The sequence below is a fragment of the Ailuropoda melanoleuca genome, chromosome 6 (genome assembly GCF_002007445.2).
Source record: "Ailuropoda melanoleuca isolate Jingjing chromosome 6, ASM200744v2, whole genome shotgun sequence".
Classification (NCBI taxonomy): domain Eukaryota; kingdom Metazoa; phylum Chordata; class Mammalia; order Carnivora; family Ursidae; genus Ailuropoda; species Ailuropoda melanoleuca.
In genome coordinates, this window is record NC_048223.1 from 57,012,332 (window position 1) to 57,033,589 (window position 21,258).

At 48.8% G+C, this 21,258-nt stretch overlaps 1 protein-coding gene across 2 annotated transcripts in view; it reads left to right on the plus strand.

The window, feature by feature from the left end:
- Window positions 1-6: 6 nt before the first annotated feature.
- The window catches only part of GNG4 (G protein subunit gamma 4), a 74,328-nt gene continuing 53,076 nt past the window's right edge, over window positions 7-21,258 (plus strand). For both annotated transcript variants that reach the window (XM_034662481.1, XM_034662480.1), the window contains exon 1: window positions 7-155. The gene's annotated coding sequence lies outside the window, so the exon portion shown is untranslated. The remainder of the gene's footprint in view (window positions 156-21,258) is intronic.

Genomic DNA, 21,258 nt, shown 5'->3' on the forward strand with positions numbered 1-21,258 from the left:
GGGAGCCTGGGCGCTGAGCCGGAGCCCGCCCGCCTGCCCAGCCCCGCGCCCGGCCGAGGAGCGATGCAGCGCGGTTTGGCCGCCCCCAGCGAGCACCGCGCCCGAGACAAAGCCCGCGCGTGAGCGGCGCCTTCGGTCCGCTCGCCCCGCGCCAGGTAAGTGGGCGCCCTGCCGGCGGGCCGGGCCCGGTGTGGCTGTGGGGGAACGGATGGCACGGCCCTAGCTCGCGAGTCCGGGGCGAGCCAGAAGCCAAAGGGCAACTCGGGCGGGAAAGTCTCTGCAACTGGAGACACGGTTTGGTGCGTGTGTCGTCCTGCCGCCGTCAGTGGAAGCACGCGAAACAAATACCTGTGGTTCTCTGGCCGCCCGCAGCGAGACGGCCTTCGCGCGGCCGCACAGGTGGGCGTCGGCGGGGCGCTGGCAGGTGAGCGCGCCCCTCTAACCCACGACCCTCGGCTGTGCCCTTGGCAAACCCGAGCGCAGGTATGAACAGACCGCTCCGAACGCTTAGGGGGTCTCCGGGTGGCCGGCGTATCCCGATCTCTGGGGCTTGAGGGTGGGTGGGGGAGGCTCCCGGGGGGCCCCTTTTCCATATGTAGGTCACGAACGCTTGCCAGTCTCCGGTCAGGGACATTCCCCGTTGAAGAGGACCGCAGTGGAAGGTCTGGAGTGGCTAGTTGGTCGTTTTATTTGTGAAAATGTTTTCGGCCAGTGCCTGAGGAAGCCCACGGGATTTCGCAATACCCCGGGACACCTGCCTCAGAGCAGCTCTGGTGGTGACAGTAGACGCCGAGGCGAGGGTTCCGTTTTCCCCTGCCTTATGGCGTCTGTCCCCGAGCCTGGTGCTGAAACCGTCTGCACTCGCTCCGCGCTCACCCAACGGCATTGGGGGGAGCCTTGGTTTGATCTTTTAATTGCCTTAGAAATAATAACGGGAGGGTGAGGGGGGCAGAGATGTGGCTGGAGAAGACTTCTTAATTTGGGAGGATTTGCTTATTTTCGTGTATTTTGGGCTAGGGTGTTAGGAAATCCAAAAATGTTAAAGTTTGATCAAGTGATAAGGTGGATCCTCAACGCCGGGTCTCCCACCCTCTTCCCAGCTCCCTAGCACGGCCGGTCCTCGTCTCTTTCTGTTACCTGCTAGGGTTCTAAAAGGCTGGCACAGGGCCTGCCGTTTCAGTCAGAGCAGAAGGCCTCCTGGACTGTGCAGTGTTGCCCATTAAAACGTGTCAGTCCTGTCATCTGCTCGTGAGTCCTCACTGTGAGGCTTCCTTCCCACCGTGGGACGGACAAATTCAGCGGTAAATACCTCAGAGCAGCAGAGAGACCTGGGCTCTGTGGCTGGCTTCTTGCTTCTTTGGGGAAATCCTTTTCCTGATTTTTGCATGCTGCGGGGGAAGGGAGGCACACCGCCATCTGATCTGGCCCTGTTCCCTGCAAGAAGCTACTGTGGGAACAACTGAGATGTTAAACGGAAAGCCTTTTTCAGTCCCGAGAAACAAGATGTAAACTATGAATTATTTTTGAAGTGTGGACTTGGCTCAGTTATCAGTCTGGATAAAAGATGGATATAGCACCTAATGAATAGTAGGTGTTAATGTAAATACAGGGTTTATTGTGATGCTTTGCTAGGTAATGAATGAGTCGGCTCCCCATGGGGTTATTAAGCTGAAATAACTATTTAGGACAGTGGCCTTCCTGTTTGCTCCTCCACCACCAATCCTCGGCCTCCTTAAAATAAAATTGCCCAAAGGGAACCTGTGGAAGATGTCTGGCTAGCTGAGAAATAGCACAACAAAAGGGTCATTCCCAGGAGTCCCATGATTGGCTAGGCAATTGTCTTTGACATTTCTCATGCAAGTAGACAGTGGAGAAACCAGGAAAAAGCTTTTCCCATATTCATTTTACGGTTTTTAAAGGTAAAGTGACAGTCTCCAGAGTCCGCCATATCTCAGCACATTCTTTGAAATGGTGGAACATCAGGTGGGAACTGTCGTCCCCCTGGTCCCTGGGGAAGCAAGTGCCCTGTAGCTGTCTCAGGGCTTTGGGCTTGGGCTGTAGGGGGGGTTGGGTATCACGCCACCTCTCCCCCCTACCACCACCACCACCACAACTACCCTTTACTGAGGAAGACAGCCAAATGCCTGAGAAAAGACAGAAGTCTGCCAGACAAATCATTCTCGCTTATTTATAGCCACATCTCACTATCGCATTGTTCTTACCTTGACTCATTTTTGTTCTACTCGAAAAGGGGAGAATGCCTAATAATGCAGTGCGTGTCAGTAAATTGCCCTTTTTCTTCATGGCATTTTGGAACAAGGTCTTTAAGATCTTATCTTTATGAGCATATGATATTCTGTAATCCCACAGATTTCCCCCTTTTTATTGGTAAATAAATATGGTAGAGGTGGTCGGGCATAGAGACTTCTTATCCAGGTAGAGAGATTCTTCATTCAGTTTTCTTAAACCAGAAACTGAAACTTAACTTCTTTAATACACCAAAACTACTACAAAAATACCCTTTCAACGGTAGCCAGCAAGGGTATTTTAACTGAAAATCAGAGACGCTAAGTGAGTGTCAGCAAAGAAAAACATGGGGGCCAAATATAGTATAGAAATTAGCATAATACCTAACTGTAAGATTTCAACTAGTTCTTTATAACCCTATGAAGAATAAACCAAATATCTTAAATAAATTAGCAGAAGTGAAAAAAATGCAAAGGAAATTTCCATTTAGAGAAGAAAGTAGAGGCAAGAATTACTGCTGAAAGAAAAAAAATCACCACAGGGAAAACAATAGGTATTTAAGAGGGGATCAGTTCAATAAGCTAGCAGGAGCGTTCCAAATCACTTTAATTATCAAGGAGCTTTTTTTGTTAGGTCAAATGGCAGGTGGTGTGCAATCAGTTTTCCTAGTGGAACCCAGCAGACAAAATGGAAGGTGTAGGCGGCTGGGTGGAAGATGTGGTGCTTGTGGAATGGGCTCTGGTGTCCTAGGAGGAGTGAGGACATATATGAGGCTGCGGAGAAGCCACTGGCCACTGAAGCCCTGAGGTAGCAGGGTATCTGCAAGCAAGGCACCAGTGGCCCAACCTCAGAAGGCCAGACCTGGGAGCCCAGGTTAGCGGGCAGTGGGGTGGAGGGAGGGAGGACCAGGCTTCAAGTCCACGAGTCACATGGGTGGTCGCATTTAATCCTCACACCATGCATGCAAAGCTTCTCTTTAGCAAAAAACAAACAAACAAAAAACAAGTGTCCGGGAGTGTTCTGGCAGGCTGCTTGGTGGGTAGTGGTGACTTTTTTTTAACTAACCAAGAAAAAGGTATACAAGTGCAAAGGGGGAGCAACTGAGACACGCGGAAGGCGAGACATGGTGAGGTGTGTGGAGACCCACTCCCAGGGACTGCGCATGCGCTCCTTTCACAAAAGCTCGGATTTCTTCCTCTCTCAGATTTCTCGAACCATTTCACCCTGGGTGGCTGGGTTGGCGCTCTCTAGTGGGATGTGTGCTGTGAGGCTGAGGAAGAAGAGAGAGAAGAAATGCTTGAAGCATCCCTCTGGGGCCCCCCGCTGACAATCGAATGCACACGGAACAGCAGCCCGAGGTCCACTAACCTGCACCACATGTGCCCTGTCTGCATTTCTCATTAGTGCCTGTACTTCCTCCTCGCATTCATGTCTAATTTGCAGCTCTGGGAGCTTCTCTTCACCCCCTGCTTAGGGTCACCACCAAAGTAAGACGGCCAGGGAGATAGCAATAGGAAAAGGGAAACTTCTTATTCTAACAGCAAAAAGTGTTAATATGAAAAAGGTACGTGCTCCCATAGACCCACCACCCAGATCTACTGTATTTACTTCTGGTGTTTTATCCCACAAATGTGTTAAATTGAGAGATCTTCACCAAAAACACGGTGCAAGTATTAAAGTCTAAGTAGGAGAAATGGAATTTGAAACAGAAAGGAAAGAGCGAGGCAACGCTGACAGGGAGTTAGAAAGCAGAGCGATGCATGAAGGTTGCTGCAGGCAGTCTGTTGGGAGCGGGTTATTGTCAGTGGTGGTCTGGCCAGCTCTGTGGCTCAGGTTCTGAACACTGCTGGGGAGGCAGAGGCAGGGATGGCAGACAGTGGGTGGGGGTGCCTCATATTGGCACCCTGGGATGTTGGGGGGCAAGGGAGCAGAGATGTAGCAGCATATAGGCTGGGGCAGCCTGCATTTGCTGACTGCCCCACCGCACACTCCCCATAGAGCAAGGTCTGCTTTCTAAGTAAAGCAACAGAACCCAGAATCAAATCACTAATACACCTTCGAAAAAAACATTTTCTCCCCCACCCCAATACCCGCTATTATTGGGAAGTTCTGGCAGCCCAGGACCACGGCCCCCCTAGACTGAATCTCTGCTGCCTGATGACCTCCTTTTTATCTGTAAGACCCACTATCACAGTGGCCTCTACTTTCCCATCCCTCCTGATCTGTATGAGGGTCCAGGCACACCCAAGAACTAGTATCCTCCCCTGAAGGGTTTTTCTAGCCTGATCTGGGGAGTCCTCCTGTTGCCCTGGAGTACCTGCTATGCATGCCCTTGGTGGAAACTGTAGGGAAGGAAAAAGGCTTTTCCTCCACCCTCTTAGGTTTAGTGACTGGAACCTGTGAATTAAACTGACAACAGAAGATATTAACAGGAGAAAAGGGCCAAATTAATGGGAGGAAAAGTTTATTATATGTGCACATATCTTCACAGGAAAGAAGAGAAATCCTGAAGAAGCAGTTAGGCTTGAGAGCTTATAGACCATCTTAACAATGGGAAATCAATTGTGGGAAACTGACAAGACAAAGAAAAAGGAATATGAGATTTTAGGGGCAGTAAATTGTGAGAAGGTGAATACAGGGGGAAAACTCATGGAAGATCAGAGTTATTTTAGCAACGTCTGTTTGTGCAGACCCATCTTGGTGCCTGCTTTCTCTCTTGAGTGTTAATGGTGGTTTTCTTCCTCCTCGTAGGGGAGACAGAAAGGATAAACCTCTTGGCAGAGAGGGCAAGACCCAGAGAGTTCCTCCTGCGACTGCTGTTTCTTACTTGCATTTGGCTCAAAATAGTCCTTATGCCAAAGTGGCATATTTGGGGGTGGTATATTCTGAGCCCCCTTCGACATGTTCAGCAGGACCTTTCCTTAGTGAAATCTAGAGCCCAAAGCTTATGGTATGCCAAACCAGCATGAATAATCCCTGTTTGGTTTTAGTTTCTGTTAATTTGGGGAAAATTCTGTTTTCCAGTGGGGCTCCAGCAGTCTATAGATGCTTATTTACCCCCGACCCCCGTGGGACCACATGTACCAGGGAAGGCTGCATCCTGGCTAAGGAGACAGATTATTTAAGTGTACAAGTGTATGTTTGATGGTATATAAAGGGGGAAGCAGGTGTCACGAGGATGTAAAGACACAGTCAGGCTCCCAAACTCTTAAGGGTAGTGGTGGCTCTGGAGTGTGGCCTAGAGGGGACGATGGTAGAAACTGAGTGGCAAATCCAACAGCATTGAACCTTAAGGAAAACAACACGGGGAAACTGGCCGTGAAATCAGCCTCCGAACTTTTTCTGGAGCAAGGCGAGGTATAGATTCGTAAATTGGCCTTCATCAACGTCACATGCCCTCTTCTTCAGTTGAATTGTGTGTAGCAGAGATGAGGTCACCAGCGCCTTCTGCTCACCTACACCATCTGGGTACCTGGGTAGACTCCGCTCTGGACCCACAACCCCGTTACCCTGGCCCTGTCTGGAGTAGCTTTACCTCCTTGCCCTTCCAGTCGGAGTCTGCTGTTTCAGCGCTGTGCTCCCCCACTTGGTTGATCTTGGAGAATTGGAGGCTTGGGGGCTCTTTCCCGCCGATCTTTCTGTGCTGGCTGTGTCTGCTGTGCTGGGTCTCCTCAATCTCAGATCTGTTACAGAGATGCTGGACAGAGGCCCTGTGCATCCTGCTCCAGGGGTACCAGCCCTCACACCCCAGGTTCACTGTGGCTCCTGATGGGTCAGATTCCTCCCAGCTCCTTAGTTTCTCTCCAGACCATCTCCTTCTGCTAGAATTTGCTATAGTCGATAGTGTTGGAACTAAATCGATGGTTAGCCTGGACCCAGGCATGTTTTTACAAAAGAGAAATTTTCTTTGTCACGGGACCTGTCATCACAGAATTCTGATCCACGCTGTGAGCAGCCTTCCCAGGGTTGTCCTCCGTTCTTTGGTTTTCCTCTGAGTTACTGCTGTAAGCCATCCTCATTGTTAGACACTAGGGAAGGACTTTTCCAAAGCACGTGTGTTGCTGAAAGTGGTAGATACGTTCCTAAAAGATCGTATGTAGGCCACTTATTTCTAAGACATTCGTGTAATGAACATGTGATCAGGTAGTTCAGGCACTGACAGTTTAAAGATGAATAAGGACTTCAGTGTGCTCATTATCTAGGGGGGATATGAGCGTGAAAACAGCTCGCCTGACCCTGGATTAACGCTGCCACAGCCGTGTTCTAAGTGCTGTGGGAGTGGTGATAACAGGAACAGTCGTTCTTCCTGAGAGCAGTGGGGTGCAGGAAGGGCCTGACAGCTGAGGCCCCAGAAAGCTGAGCAAGATTTTCCAACACACACACGTGAGCAAGGGCTTTTCAGTCAGGGGGACTGGCACGTGCAAAGGCTCAGAATTGGGGTGACGAATGGCACAGCCTGTTCTGGGGTGAATGGGGACCCAGGGCAGTCATGAAACAGAGGCAGGTTTAGCAGGCGCTGGTTGGCCCTCTGTGCCTGCTATGTGGGGCAGGTCAGAGGAACAAGGCAGGAGAAGCAGGGCAGTGGTTGGCCCCAGATGCCCAGGCCCTCACGGCAGTGGGCACTGCTGTCTGACCAGCGGTGGAGGGGAAGGGAGATGCTGGTACCTGGGTGACCCAGGGTGGCCAGTTGGGGCCTGGACAGAGAGGGCAGCCTGACCTGATTTAGTGGATGGAAGGGAAGGAAGGAGCGGGGCAGGCAGAGAGAGTGTGGGACCTGGCTGGTGAGGAGGTAATGCATCGTCTTTCTAATGCAGGTTTTCTGGCATTGAAGTCCCTTAGGAGGGATCCGCCTGCCCAGCAGTCCCTGAGGCTGTTCAGGCCACCAGTGTCTGGGAGGCCACAGCAAGCCCGCCACCACGACGCCCCCCTGGATGACTCATTCTTTCTGTGTTCAAGCTGTTGCAGCTCTGTCTCTTGTTTATGATTCCTTTGTCCCCCTAACGCTCCTGAATCTGATCCGATGTGGCCGCACCATCTCACCCAGCACGTGGATGTCGGGATTACAGTTGATTAGTCTTCAGGGACAGTATGTCTATCCAAGGGTGAGTTTTTGGGTTCTTTTTCCCCAAACCTGGTCACCCTTACCTACCGCCAAGCTCTGGTGGCCTGAGAGAGAGGGCTGGGCCCTGGCCTTGCTTCCCAGTAACCATGGCAACTCACCTAAGACGCCCACACATTGGCCCAGGGCCCCAGCCACTCTTGACTTCTCTCCCGCTCTTCCTGCCCTGCCTCCTCCTTGGACCTCTGTTAGCTGTGAAATGTGCCCCACGGCAGGGTTCTGCTGGCTTTTCCTCCCTGGACTCTCCACGTGCTAGGGGACAAAGCCAGCAGTGGGGGGGGGGGGNNGGGGGGGGGGGGGAGACAAATCCCTGCCCTCACAGAATTTACATTCTAGTGGAGGGAGCAGGCCAGTAAGAATAAGCTGGAAAATCAAAAGCTATTTCAGTAAGTAAATTAATAAATGAGCATCTTAAAATGTGACGGGTACTTGGGAGAAAAATAAAACGCGGAAGGAAGATAACAGAATTCCAGGGGAAGGCTATTGTAGATTTTAAACAAGCTGCTTCTGGAAGGACTCCGTGTAGGGATCCAAGATGAAGAAATGAAACGGACTTGTCTCATAGGTGCAGAGGCAGCGAAAATGGAATGAGATGAAAATGCGCTGGGCCCACAGGTGATTTATGCCCAGCTGCCAGCCTCGAGAGCCTCCACTACACCCCAGCATCGGAGAAGCCACGTTTCCCAAAACGAGCATTTGGTAGTCTGACTCAAGGCCGAGGAAGAGACTCGTGGCAAAATGACTCCCAGCACCACACTCTGCCTGTTTTGTGGATGCTCCACCAAACCAGCCACTGGACCGAGGGGCCAAGCGGCTCCTGAGGTGCCAGGTGGAGGCAATAAGGAGGGAGCCCTAATCCAAAGGCGTTTGAGTCACCCAGAGCCCACCAGAGGGTGCCCCTGAGAGGCTGGCTCAAAGACCACACGCAGGAAAGATCTGGGGGCTACCTAGAGGAGGGAGCCACCACCCTTGGGCTGCTCTGCTGTGGACACAGGGAGGCTGGAAGACACATTCTGCTTTGTGGATTCTTTTTTTTTTTTTTAATTTTATTTTATTATATTATGTTAATCACCATACAGTACATCCCCAGATTCCGATGTAAAGTTTGATGCTTCATTAGTTGCGTATAACACCCAGTGCACCATGCAATACGTGCCCTCCTTACTACCCATCACCAGTCTATCCCATTCCCCCACCCCCCCCCCCCTGAAGTCTTCAGTTTGTTTCTCATAGTCCATAGTCTCTCATGTTTCATTCCCCCTTCTGATTACCCCCCTTTTCTTTATCCCTTTCTTCCCCTACCGATCATCCTACTTCTTATGTTCCATAGATGAGAGAAATCATATGATACTTGTCTTTCTCTGCTTGACTTTTTTCACTTAGCATTATCTCCTCCAGTGCCGTCCATGTTGCAGCAAATGTTGAGAATTCGTTCTTTCTGATAGCTGAGTAATATTCCATTGTATATATGGACCACAGCTTCTTAATCCAGTCATCTGTTGAAGGGCATCTCGGCTCCTTCCATGATTTGGCTATTGTGGACAATGCAGCTATGAACATTGGGGTGCATATGGCCCTTCTCTTTACTACGTCTGTATCTTTGGGGTAAACACCCAGTAGTGCAATGGCTGGGTCATAGGGTAGTTCAATTTTTAACTTTTTAAGGGACCTCCACACTGTTTTCCAGAGTGGCTGTACCAACTTGCATTCCCACCAACAATGTAGGAGGGATCCCCTTTCTCCACATCCTCTCCAACAATTGTTGTTTCTTGCCTTGTCTATCTTTGCCATTCTAACTGGCGTAAGGTGGTATCTCAGTGTGGTTTTGATTTGAATTTCCCTGATGGCTAATGATTTTGAACATTTTTTCATGTGTCTGTTAGCCATTTGTATGTCTTCATTGGAAAAGTGTCTGTTCATATCTTCTGCCCATTTTATGATTTGTTTATTTGTTTCTCGTGTATTGAGTTTGAGAAGTTCTTTGTAGATCTTGGATACCAGTCCTTTATCTGTGGTGTCCTTTGCAAATATATTCTCCCATTCCGTGGGCTGTCTCTTAGTTTTTTTGACTGTTTCCTTGGCTGTGCAGAAGCTCTTTATCCTGATAAAGTCCCATAAGTTCATTTTATCTTTTATTTCTCTTGCCTTTGGAGATGTGTCGTGAAAAAGGTTGCTCTGGCCGATGTCATAGAAGTTGTTGCCTATGTTCTCCTCTAGAATTTTGATGGATTCCTGTCTCACATTGAGGTCTTTCATCCATTTGGAGTTTATTTTTGTGTATGGTGTGAGAGAGTGGTCAAGTTTCATTCTTTTGCATGTAGCTGTCCAATTTTCCCAGCACCATTTATTGAAGAGACTGTCTTTTTTCCACCGGATGTTTTTTCCTGCTTTATCAAAGATTAGTTGCCCAAAGAGCCGAGGGTCCATTTCTGGGTTCTCTATTCTGTTCCATTGGTCGATGTGTCTGTTTTTGTGCCAGTACCATGCTGTCTTTGTGATCACAGCTTTGTAGTACAGCTCGAAATCCGGCATTGTGATGCCCCCAGCTTTGTTTTTCCTTTTCAACAGTTCCTTGGAGATTCGGGGCCTTTTCTGGTTCCATACAAATTTAAGGACTATTTGTTCCAGTTCTTTGAAAAATGTCCTCGGTATTTTGATCGGGATAGCATTGAAAGTGTAGATTGCTCTGGGTAGTATGGACATTTTAACTATGTTAATTCTTCCAATCCATGAGCATGGAATATTTTTCCATCTTTTTATGTCTTCCTCAATATCTTTCAAAAGTGATCTATAGTTTCTAGCATATAGGTCCTTTACGTCTCTGGTTAAGTTAATTCCAAGGTAACGCATGGTTTTTGGTGTTATTGTAAATGGGATGGATTCCCTAATTTCTCTTTCTTCAGTCTCGTTATTCGTGTATAGAAATGCAACTGATTTCTGGGCATTGATTTTGTATCCTGCCACCTTACTGAATTGTTCTATAACTTCTAATAGTTTGGGAGTGGATTCCTTTGGGTTTTCCATATAGAGTATCATGTCATCTGCAAAGAGAGACAGTTTGACTTCTTCTTTGCCGATTTGGATACCTTTGATCCCTTTTTGTCTTCTGATTGCTGTTGCAAGGACTTCTAGTACTATGTTGAATAATAGTGGCGAGAGTGGGCATCCTTGTCGTGTTCCTGATCTTAAGGGAAAGGCTTCCAGCTTTTCCCCATTGAGAATAATGCTTGCAGTAGGCTTTTCATAGATGGCTTTTATGAGATTGAGAAATGTACCCTCTATTCCTACACTCTGAAGGGTTTTAATCAGGAAAGGATGCTGTATTTTGTCAAATGCTTTTTCTGCATCAATTGAGAGGATCATATGGTTCTTGAGTCTTTTCTTGTTGATATGATGTATCACATTGATTGATTTGCGAGTGTTGAACCATGCTTGCATCCCAGGTATGAATCCCACTTGGTCATGATGGATAATCCTTTTAATGTACTGTTGGATTCTATTAGCAAGGATCTTGTTGAGGATTTTGGCATCCATATTCATTAGAGAAATCGGTCTGTAATTCTCCTTTTTGAGGGGGTCTTTGCCTGGTTTGGGGATCAAGGTAATATTAGCCTCATAGAATGAGTTTGGTAGCTTTCCTTCTGTTTCTATTTTTTGAAATAGCTTTAGGAGAATAGGTATTATTTCTTCTTTGAATGTTTGGTAGAATTCCCCAGGAAAACCGTCTGGGCCTGGAGTTTTATTATTTGGAAGGTTGTTTATCACTGACTCAATTTCTTCATAGTTAATTGGCCTATTTAAGAAATCTATTTCTTCCTGTTTCAGTCTTGGTAGTTTATAGGTTTCCAGGAAGGCCTCCATCTCTTCCAGATTGTTTAGTTTTTTGGCATATAGCTGTTGATAAAAGTTTCTAATAATCCTTGCAATTTCAATGGTGCTGGTCGTGACCTCTCCCTTTTCAGTCATAATTTTAATAATCTCAGTCCTTTCTCTTTGTTTTTGGACAAGTTTTGCCAGTGGTCTATCAATTTTATGGATTCTCTCAAAGAACCAGCTTCTAGTCCTGTTGATCTGCTCTACTGTGGTTCTGGTCTCTAATTCATTGATTTCTGCTCTAATCTTGGTCAACTCCTTCCTTGTCAGTGGGTTAGGCCTGTCCCTCTGTTGCTGTTCCAGTTTCTTGAGGTGAGAATATAGAAACTGCATTTTAGATTTTTCTATTCTTTTGAGTGAGGCTTGGATGGCTATGTATTTCCCCCTTAGGACTGCCTTTGCAGTATCCCATAGGTTTTGGACCGTTGTGTATTCATTCTCGTTGGTCTCCATAAATTGTTTAATTTGTTTTTTGATTTCCTGGTTTATCGAGTCATTCTTGAGCAGGATGGTTCTTAGCCTCCAAGTGTTTGAGTTTCTTCCAGGTTTTTCCTTGTGGTTGAGTTCCAATTTCAGAGCGTTGTGGTCTGAGAATATGCAGGGGATAATTTCAATCTTTTGGTATTGGCTGAGACCTGTTTTGTGTCCCAGAGCATGATCTATTCTTGAGAATGTTCCATGGGCATTTGAATAGAATGAGTATTCTTTGGTTCTGGGGTGTAGTGTTCTATATATATCTATGAGGTCCAACTCGTCGAGTATGGCATTCAAAGCCTTTGATTCTTTGCTTAGTTTTTGCCAGGGTGTTCTGTCTATTTCTGATAGTGGGGTGTTGAGGTCCCCTACTATTACTGTGTTCTTATCTATATGTCTCTTTATTTTGGTTAAGAGTTGGCTTGTGTATCTTGCTGCTCCCCTGTTGGGGGCATATATATTAATAATTGTCATATCCACTTGTTGAATACTTCCTTTAAGAATAATATAGTGCCCTTCTGTATCTCTCTCTATGGCCTCTAGTTTAAAATCCAGTCTATCTGATATGAGAATTGCTACTCCAGCTTTCTTTTGAGGTCCATTTGCGTGGAAGATGGTACTCCATCCCCTTACTCTAAGTCTGAATGCATCTTTGGGTTCAAAATGAGTCTCTTGTAGACAGCAAATGGATGGGTCATGTCTTTTTATCCAATCTGCAACCCTGTGGCGTTTTATGGGAGAGTTTAAGCCATTTAGATTGATAGAGATTATTGACAGATATGATTTTAATGATGCCATTTCTCTTTAAAGTCTTTGTATCGGTTGTGACTTGCTGCTCTGTATCACTCTTGGGGCCTTTTTACCTTTATAGAGCCCCCCTTAATATCTCCTGTAGGGCTGGTTTCGTGGTTACGAAATTGGTTAATGATTGGCGATTTTGGAACGTCTTTATTTCTCCATCAATTCTGAATGACAGCTTTGCTGGATAAAGGATCCTTGGCTGCATGTTTTTCTCTGAAAGAGCTTTAAAAATGCCCCCCCAAGCCTTTCTCTCATTCCAGGTCTCTGTAGACAGGTCTGACGTAATCCTGATACCTTTGCCTTGGTACGTGAGAAATTTCTTTGCCCTGGCCGCTTTCAATACTGTATCCTTGGATCTAATATTTGCGAATTGCACTATGACATGCCGTGGCGTAGGTTTGTCCTGGTTGAGCTTGGATGGGGTCCTCTCTGCCTCTTGGACACGAATGCTTGTTTCCCTTGCTAGATTAGGGAAGTTTTCAGCTACAATTTGTTCAAATATCTCTTCTAGACCTCTGTTTTTCTCCACCCCTTCAGGGATGCCGATGATTCTGACATTGGATCGTTTCATAGAGTCAGTAATCTCCCGTAATCTACATTCGTGGGCGTGGATTTTTTTAAGACCAGCTTCTATTTTCGTTTTTTCTTCTACTAACCCATCCTCCAATTCGCTAACGCGTTCCTCTGCCTCGGTGACCCTGGCCGTCAGAGCCTCTAGTTTTGACTGTATTTGGCCCATAGAATTTTTAATTTCTGTCAGATTCGCTCTCATTTCTGCCCTTAGGGATTCTATATTCTCAGCAACGCTTTCTCTGATGCTTTTTTCAAGTTTACTCATCATCTTGACCATTGTTGCTCTGAATTCCATTTCTGATAATTGGGATACATCCATATGTATTAATTCTGTGGCCGAGGCCAATTCTGTGGCAGAGGCCACAGACTCATTATCTTTTCTTTGCTGGGGGGGACTTCTCCTTCTCGTCATTCTGATGAAGAGAGATTGCAGGGTTGTCCAGAGCCCAAGTGTTGACTGGGACCCAGGCCGTGCGCCCTTGTTTTATAGAGATCTTAGGGATGTGGGCTTCTTCCTTAAAGAGTTTATTTATTTATTTGAGAGAGAGAGAGACAGTCAGCAAGAAAGGGAACCCAAGCAGAGGAGTGGGAGAGGAAGAAGCAGGTTCCCGGTGGAGAAGCCCGATGAGGGACTCCTTTCCGGAACGTTGTAAACACACCCTAATCCGAAGACAGGTGCTTGGTGACTGCGCCACTCAGGCGCTCCGGGTTGTGGGCTTCTTGATTTTTCAGCCTGCCTTCTGGGGGAGGGGCCTGCCTGCCGGTACTCAGAAAACCCTGTTTGGGTAGAGTCTCTGTGTCCCTTGCGAGGGGGGATGGGGATGGGCACCCTGTGAGCCGGTATTTCCGGGCTTTTGTTCTCTGGCGGCTTTCCCTGGCGGTTTGCTATGCCTCTTCTGAGAGAGCAGCAGCGGCTGAAATTCAGCCTCTGTCTCAGAACAGAGGGATCGCGGATCGTTCTCCACTGATGTTCTGGCCACTTTAACTCTGTTTCTGTTGGTGCTGCTCAACCCTGCAGCATCCCGGGCTGTGCGCCCCACACCCGGCGTCCCAGCCCTCACTTCCAGGGCCGGCACGTCTCTGTCCTTTGTGTTTCCAACCCCGCCAGCCGCCAGCCGCCCCGCGCGGGCTCCCGGAGCTCCCCGTCTCAGTCTGGTGTCTCACGGGTGCTGACCGCGAGTCCGCCTGCTCCCCCGTGCAGGTGGCCCTCCAGCCGCCAGCCGCCCCGCGGACGCTCCCGGAGCTCCCGGTCTCAGCCTCGATCCAGTGAGCACACCGGAGCTCCGGAGCTCCGTGAGATGCTTGGTGGTGCACGCTCCCGGCTCACGGACTCAGTCTGCCGTTTCCAGAGTGCGGGTCCGCGGTCCGCCCGCTCCCCGGTGCAGGTGGCCCGCCAGCCGCCCTGCGCGCGCGCTCCTGGAGCTCGCGTTCTAAGTCTGTTGTCTCGCGGGTGCCGTCCGCGAGTCCGCCTGCTCCCCCGTGCAGGTGGCCCGCCAACCGCCAGCCGTCCCGCGTGCGCTCCCGGAGCTCCCTTCTCAGCCTGCTGTCTCAAGCGTGCGGGTCCGCGGTCTGTCCGCTCCCCCTTGCAGGTGGCTACCGCTTCCCGGCGCCCTGACACGGCGGCTCCCTCCCCCTTCTGTTTAGCTTCCGATATCTGTGCGCGGTTTCACGGCTCCCCGCTTCGTACCTCGATACTCAGCGCTGGAGATGTTCATTTGTAGAGATCCAGATGTATCTTCCTGCGTCTCAGGCTGATTCCGTGGATATTCCTGCTGGTTCTGGTACCTATCCAGCTCAACTCAGGGGACCGGCTGAAAAAGGGGTCCCCTACTCCTCCGCCATCTTCCTCCTTCCTGCTTTGTGGATTCTTGCTGTGCAGCCTGGCCGGGTGAGGAGTAAGCAGCTTGCTTAATGATGGGCTGCATCGGCTGTGCATTCCATTTTTACACATATGTTTTAGGAATCCTTTCTTGGTAGCACAGTCTGTCTGGAAAATTACGGGCAGATCCATCAGTGGTTCCCAAACCGGGATGCATAGCAGAATGACTTTGGGTCATTTTCCAAAATCCCACCTCACCCCTGGACCTTCTGACTCAGCAGTTCTGAGCTGGGGCCAGGGAATCTGTGTTTTTTGAGTTTTGTAAACCACTGAAGCAAATGATTTCTGAGGGTCACCCTTCCCTGTGACTGAAAACTCCCAAACTACCCAAGCAGCCCCAGACCGTTTCCTATGCCAGCCTCTCCAACCACCCCCCAACTTTGGAGCTGTGAGGCCGTGACTCCCCACAGACACCACGAGGCCAAAACACCTGCAGGAACAAGAGCTCCTTTCCAGGCTGAGCGTGGGGCTCTGTCTTCCCCTACTTTTCCTGACAGCTTCACTGATGGGGAAACCAGCTGTTTTACCCTGAGGAACTAACTGCCTCCGTGCAGAGTACGAGGACCCCAAAACACAGACCCTTCCCCACCCCCGTCCCACAGCTCCCCTCCAGCGGCTCACAGCAGCTCCACGGTCTCAGGGACCCCGCAGGCGCATGAACCGACATAACCCTTTTTTGCTGAGGACTCAGGGAGGACCATTACTCATTGAGGAGACTTGCGGACGCTACTGTGCTGGCGGGGAGCAACGCAGAGATGAATAAAAGGAGGTCCCGGGTCTTGAGGAATTTACACGCTAGTGAGGGAGACGGATGATTATAACATGACACAGAATTAAGAACCTAGACACAGCAGGACACCACACCCAGTCTGGGTCAGGAAAGGCTTCCAGAAGGAGGTCTCGGGACTTGGCCAGATGAAAGGGTTGGGTCATAACTAATGAATGGTGAAGACTTTTGAGGCTTTTTGTTTCAGCAAATAATGATAATAGCAGCTAAAACGTTTTGAGTGCTCAGTACAAGACAGGCTCTAAGTGTCTTCAGGTATTAGGTGTGTATTCCTGGAGGGGTGCCTGGGTGGTTCAGTCACTTCAGTGGCCAGCTCTTGATCTCAGCTCAGGTGTTTTGATCTCAGGGTCATGAGTTCAAGTCCCGCATTGGGCTCCATGCTGGGTATGGAGCCTAATTAAAAAATAAATATATTCATACGTATTTATTCCTTGACAACTATGGTTGTAGGAAATATAATGCCCCCACCCCCAAAGATGGCTGCACTGGAACCTGTGATTGTGTTTCCTTGCAGAGCAAAAGGGATTTTGCCGATGTGATTAAGACCGTTGAGATGGGGAAAGTATCCTGGAGTATTTGATGGGCCCGATGTAATCACAAGCGTCCTTATAAAAGGAGGGCGGCAGTGTCAGAGGGATTGGGCGATGCTAGGCTGGTGGCTTTGAAGATGGCAGAGGGGCTGTGAGTAAGGAGCGTGGCCCCCCACCAGAAGCTGGAAAAGGCAAAGAACCAGACTCTTCCCCAGAGCTTCCAGCAGCCCTGCGGACGCTGTGCACTTTTCTAACACCAGAACTCTGAAATAACAAATTTGTGTTGTTTAAGATACGTTGCAGCAGCAACAGGAAGCTAGTTCAGACTCTTCCTGTTTTACCACTGAAGAAAACAAGGGGCCAAGTAAGTTGCCCAAAAGTTGCACAGCGAGCAAGGAGCAGCTCCAACGTTCCAAATCCAGCTTCTTGGCTCCAGATCCTGCACTGGCTCACTCTTGCCCGTGTCCTGCCTGAGGGCTGGTCGGGAGACCCGGGATCGTCAGAAGATGCACCCAGCAAGGCAGGCAGACAGGAGCTGGATCCTAGGCCCTTCTTGGTTGAGTGGAGGGGTGGCCTCTGCTGCTTCTTTGCCTGAGCTCCTTTTCAGAAGTCCGCTCATGTCCATGCGGACCGTGAGTGCCTCCCGGCCCGGAGGTGAGGCTGGCTCCCCGTTCTTGCTCACCATGCTCCACCTGAGGCCAGGTGCAGACTGAGATGTGTGCTGATGCAAACCTCCGCCTTCCTCCGTCATCGCGTGGTTGTAAAGCGCCTTTCTGGCCCGGTAGTGAAGGAAAGACTCGGTTAAGCACAGCATCCTTACGTATATCAGATTCTCCTGTCTCCAAACGTCTGTTTCTGTCTCCGACTTCTTTCATCCATTCTCATTCTTTAACATAGACAATTCTTTATATTAGGAGTTCTTTAATATAAAGCATCTTCATCCCTCAGTCTTTGACCGAAATAAGTGGTCAGAAGAATTTTAAGACAGCGTTTCAAGGATTTTTTGAAGTATTAAGCACAGTAAACATCGCCTGATACCACTACTCCAGCTATGTCTGCTGAATTTATATTTCAGGTATTTCACAGGTGCTGCCTAGATTCTCCAAGGAGCGATAGCTAACATTTTGATTAGCATCTTGTACTTTACCAAAAGCGTTCACGTAACCTGTCCACTTGATCTTTTCAGAAACGCTAGGAGGCCTGAATTTTTATCCCCATTCTTGACTGAGAAACTACGTCTCAAGTACAATTTGGCCAAGGTACGCAGCAGAGCCAGCACGGAAACTTGGGGCTTCTACACATTGTTGATTGTGTTTTGTTGCCTCTTAGGGGGAAAAATAGCCCCAATGCTCTTACAGGGCCATAGGGTTCCAGATTCCGGGTCAGATGTGCCCCTCCCAAGTGCATCCACGCACCACCACCACCTGTCCGGGGCCCCAACCACTGGAGGGAGCACATGAGACCGCCTGGGCCTTTGACATGAGCGCATCATAGGGTATAGTTTGGATAAGGCTCACCAGTATCTCAGGGCACAGGCGGGCATCCTATGGAGGACCCACAGTAATATCTAGGTCTGCTGGCAGGAGGCCCGTGGAGAACACGGCCTTAGCATAGGTGAAGGGACCCTGAGTGGCCATGAGCTTCCAGTAAGCATGGGCTCCCCATGTAATGAAGACAAAGGAAGGGCAGGCCTGCCTCTCAGTGCGAACTGGTCTACTTACATGTGGGTCCCTCAGGCTCCTGGGTTATTCTGTGCTGCTCACTGCACCTCTCCCAGCACAGGCATCCTAGGGACAGGTGAATCCTGGCCTTTCTCTCTTTTCTTTCTAGGTGTCTCTGGGGTCCTCCCTTTCTTCACATAAACCAAAAGCTCTGGCATCCAAAGCACGTTCCCGAAGATGGCTTTCAGCACCTGCTTTGAGGGGCGCCTGGGTGGCTCAGTCGTTAAGTATCTGCCTTCAGCTCAGGGCGTGATCCCAGAGTACTGGAATCAAGCCCCGCATCAGGCTCCTCCGCTGGGAGCCTGCTTCTTCCTCTCCCACTCCCCCTGCTTGTGTTCCCTCTCTCGCTGGCTGTCTCTCTCTGTCAAATAAATAAATAAATAATCTTAAAAAAAAAAAAAAGAACCTGCTTTGAAAGAAAAAAGCAAAATACCTCTATGTCTTTCTATTCCCGCTTTAATAATCCTAGTTCCTCCTGAGGCAACATGGATGCCTCTGGTTGGCGGAGGAAGGGTAGGAGGCAAGGGAGCCCAGAGAGAAAGCACAGACCAGTACATCAGGACATAGTCTCGCTGCACACAGAGCTGGTTTCTCCCCACCCTAGTCTGGGCTCACCTACGCAGTGAAAGGAAAGACCCTTACTCAGGGTCCCCCAGAGAGAGGGCCCCTGTCTGTGGCCCAGGAGTCCCCTGGCAGTGTGAGGCTACCAGAGGCTGGTTAAAGGGGGTTACATTACGTCCCCTCTTGCAGCCTTTAGCTTCCACCAGGGGATACCCAGAACGACTCTAAGAGGTCTCTGAATCCAGGCTTGTCTTACCGCTAATCTGCAAGTGTGCATGGAAGTCCTTGGGATCAGGAAGGTAAGATGAACTTAAGTGTGTTACTGAATTCTTTATATCAATCTATATCTTCTGAGTCAATAGATATTGAAAGTACTGCCACAGGGAGGCTGCATTTTTTTATTATTATTATTATTTTAGAAGGGACCTTTGTACATTAAAACCATTGGAGCCCTAGTCTGTGAAATCCTTTCCGTTTCGTGACTCTGTGGTTTATTAACAAATGTTATGGTAGATTTTCTAAAATACCATACATTTGTTTGCTCTCTACCTTTTTCCGCGTTGCCTTCCTATATTAGCTGCTGGCTTCAGAGCAGGAAGAATTGCTAAGCAGCCTTGCTCCTTGCACAGAGAACTGGGTGGAGAATTTCCAGAGGACAGGTCTTCCCCTCGTAAGGAAGACTGGCTGTTTGTCCTTCACCCTCCCTTGCAAAGTGGTGACAAGTTGGTGACCGGAAGGACTGGTAGGACCTCTGCCTCCATCCTCCTGCAATTCTTTGGACCATTCTCAGATTTGGGTACTTATCTTTGCATCTTACAGGACTTTGTTGGTGAGCTGGATTGCATGTACACTTTTCTTGCTTTTTAAAGCTTTATTATCTTGATTAGACTTTTCCCTTCTCAGGGGCCACTTCCCAAAAACGAGTTCTGGTTCAAAGGAGAAATAGCCAGAGCCAGCCTCCCCCGCAGACTGTATTATTCAGAGATTTCCCGCCACGCTCCAGCCATGGGGTGCAGGTGTGGCACTTAGGGGCGGGGCATAGCTGGCGTGGGTCCGGTTGGCTAAACAGATCCTATGGTCCATGGCTTCCTTGGCTACTTGGGATAGGTAGAACTTTTCTCCACTTGCCTCCAGCCTCAGCCCTGCCACTTGCCACCCCAACTTGTGCCACTTAGGGACAGTTCACCCTGGACAACTACTTTGCAGGGGTCATCAGCAGGCCACCAATACGTTAAAGAAAAGCTCACATCAGACTCTGCCTCTTTTTTCCTGGAAAATACCCAGATCACTTTCAAGCTTATTTAATGTGTCCTATTTTTTTTTTCACTGCTGCTAAAAAATTCTCCTCCATGCATAGCTCTCTTGAGCAACACAAATCAGTCTGTCTGCAAAGTATGAATAAACACCTTGCTGAGATCCCGTTAATGTATGTAACACACGATCAACAGTGTTCGTGGGTGACGGCCTGCGAGGTCAGGCTTCCTTCCTCTTCTGAAGACAACTGTCTGAGCAGTCATTTGGTCATAAAGTCTCCTAAACTAGAATGAAAACTCTATTACTAATTTTCTTTGGTTTATTTATTTTAAATCATGATCAAGCCATTAAATTGTTATCTTATCTCAGAAAGTCAAGTGACAATGTCTCAGGTGTTATGAATTTGCTAAGTTGTCTTATTGATTTTGTTCCCACCTGAGACATCACACTTGACTCTGATCTTTGTGGGACAAGATGATGACAGACTGTTACAAGGGGGAGCCCCGAAATGCAGAGACGGAAACTTACTCGCAGTCAGATGAGTAATCAGAAATAGAAATGGGATTAGAAGCAAATCTCCTGGCTTCTCATCCACCCTTCCTATCTGAAACAAAACAAAACAAAACAAAACAAAAAAACAAACAAAAGCAAAAACAAAAAAAAACCCTCTTCTTCCAAACCCTGCATCTCCAGAACGAGCATCAGAGCATTCTAACTGCTCCTCCTTGACTTGAAGGAGGATTCTTGAATTCAGTTCTGGTAGCTGGTTTGCAGGGGTGGTGCTCAGTCTTTGCACAGAGATGAAAAGTATGAAAACGGAGTCCTGCCTTGCAGGAGGCGTTCTCCAGCTGGGAAACAGCAAACCTCTCCGCACAGCCTGCTGACCCTCTGCTTGTGGTTTACCGAATCATCTCAGAGGTTCTTTTAAACTCATGTGACATGGTCCTGGAATGAAGTTTTCTTGTCCGTCTGTGCCATCTTTTGGTGAGCTGAGTATTAACTCCCTGCATCACCACTTTTAGAAGAATTAGAAGAAAGTAATTATGCTGGACGCGTAAACATCGTTAGGTCGGAAGTCACTTGAGAGTCCTGGGTGCTCCCCCTGGGGGCGGTGAGCGGCAGGCTCAGGACTGCTGTGTCCAGGAGTGTGGGGCGATGGAGGCTTCCAGTCCACAGAGCAGTGGATGACTGGCTGTGACAGCAGTTAGAGCTCCCAGGAGGGCCGGCTTCCTAAGTGATGCTGAGCTGCACCCACACTGCTCGGGGGGGCCCTCGTGTGTGACAGGCACACCCCGGGGCCTCACACTGGCATCTCGGGCCGTCAGAACTCCCTGTGCTTGCATCAGAATTCCCAGGATGCACAAAACACCTGGCCTATGTCGGCTCTGCCTTGATGGGGTCTCTGCTGTGTGGACGCAGCCACAGAGTGGGTCTCGACT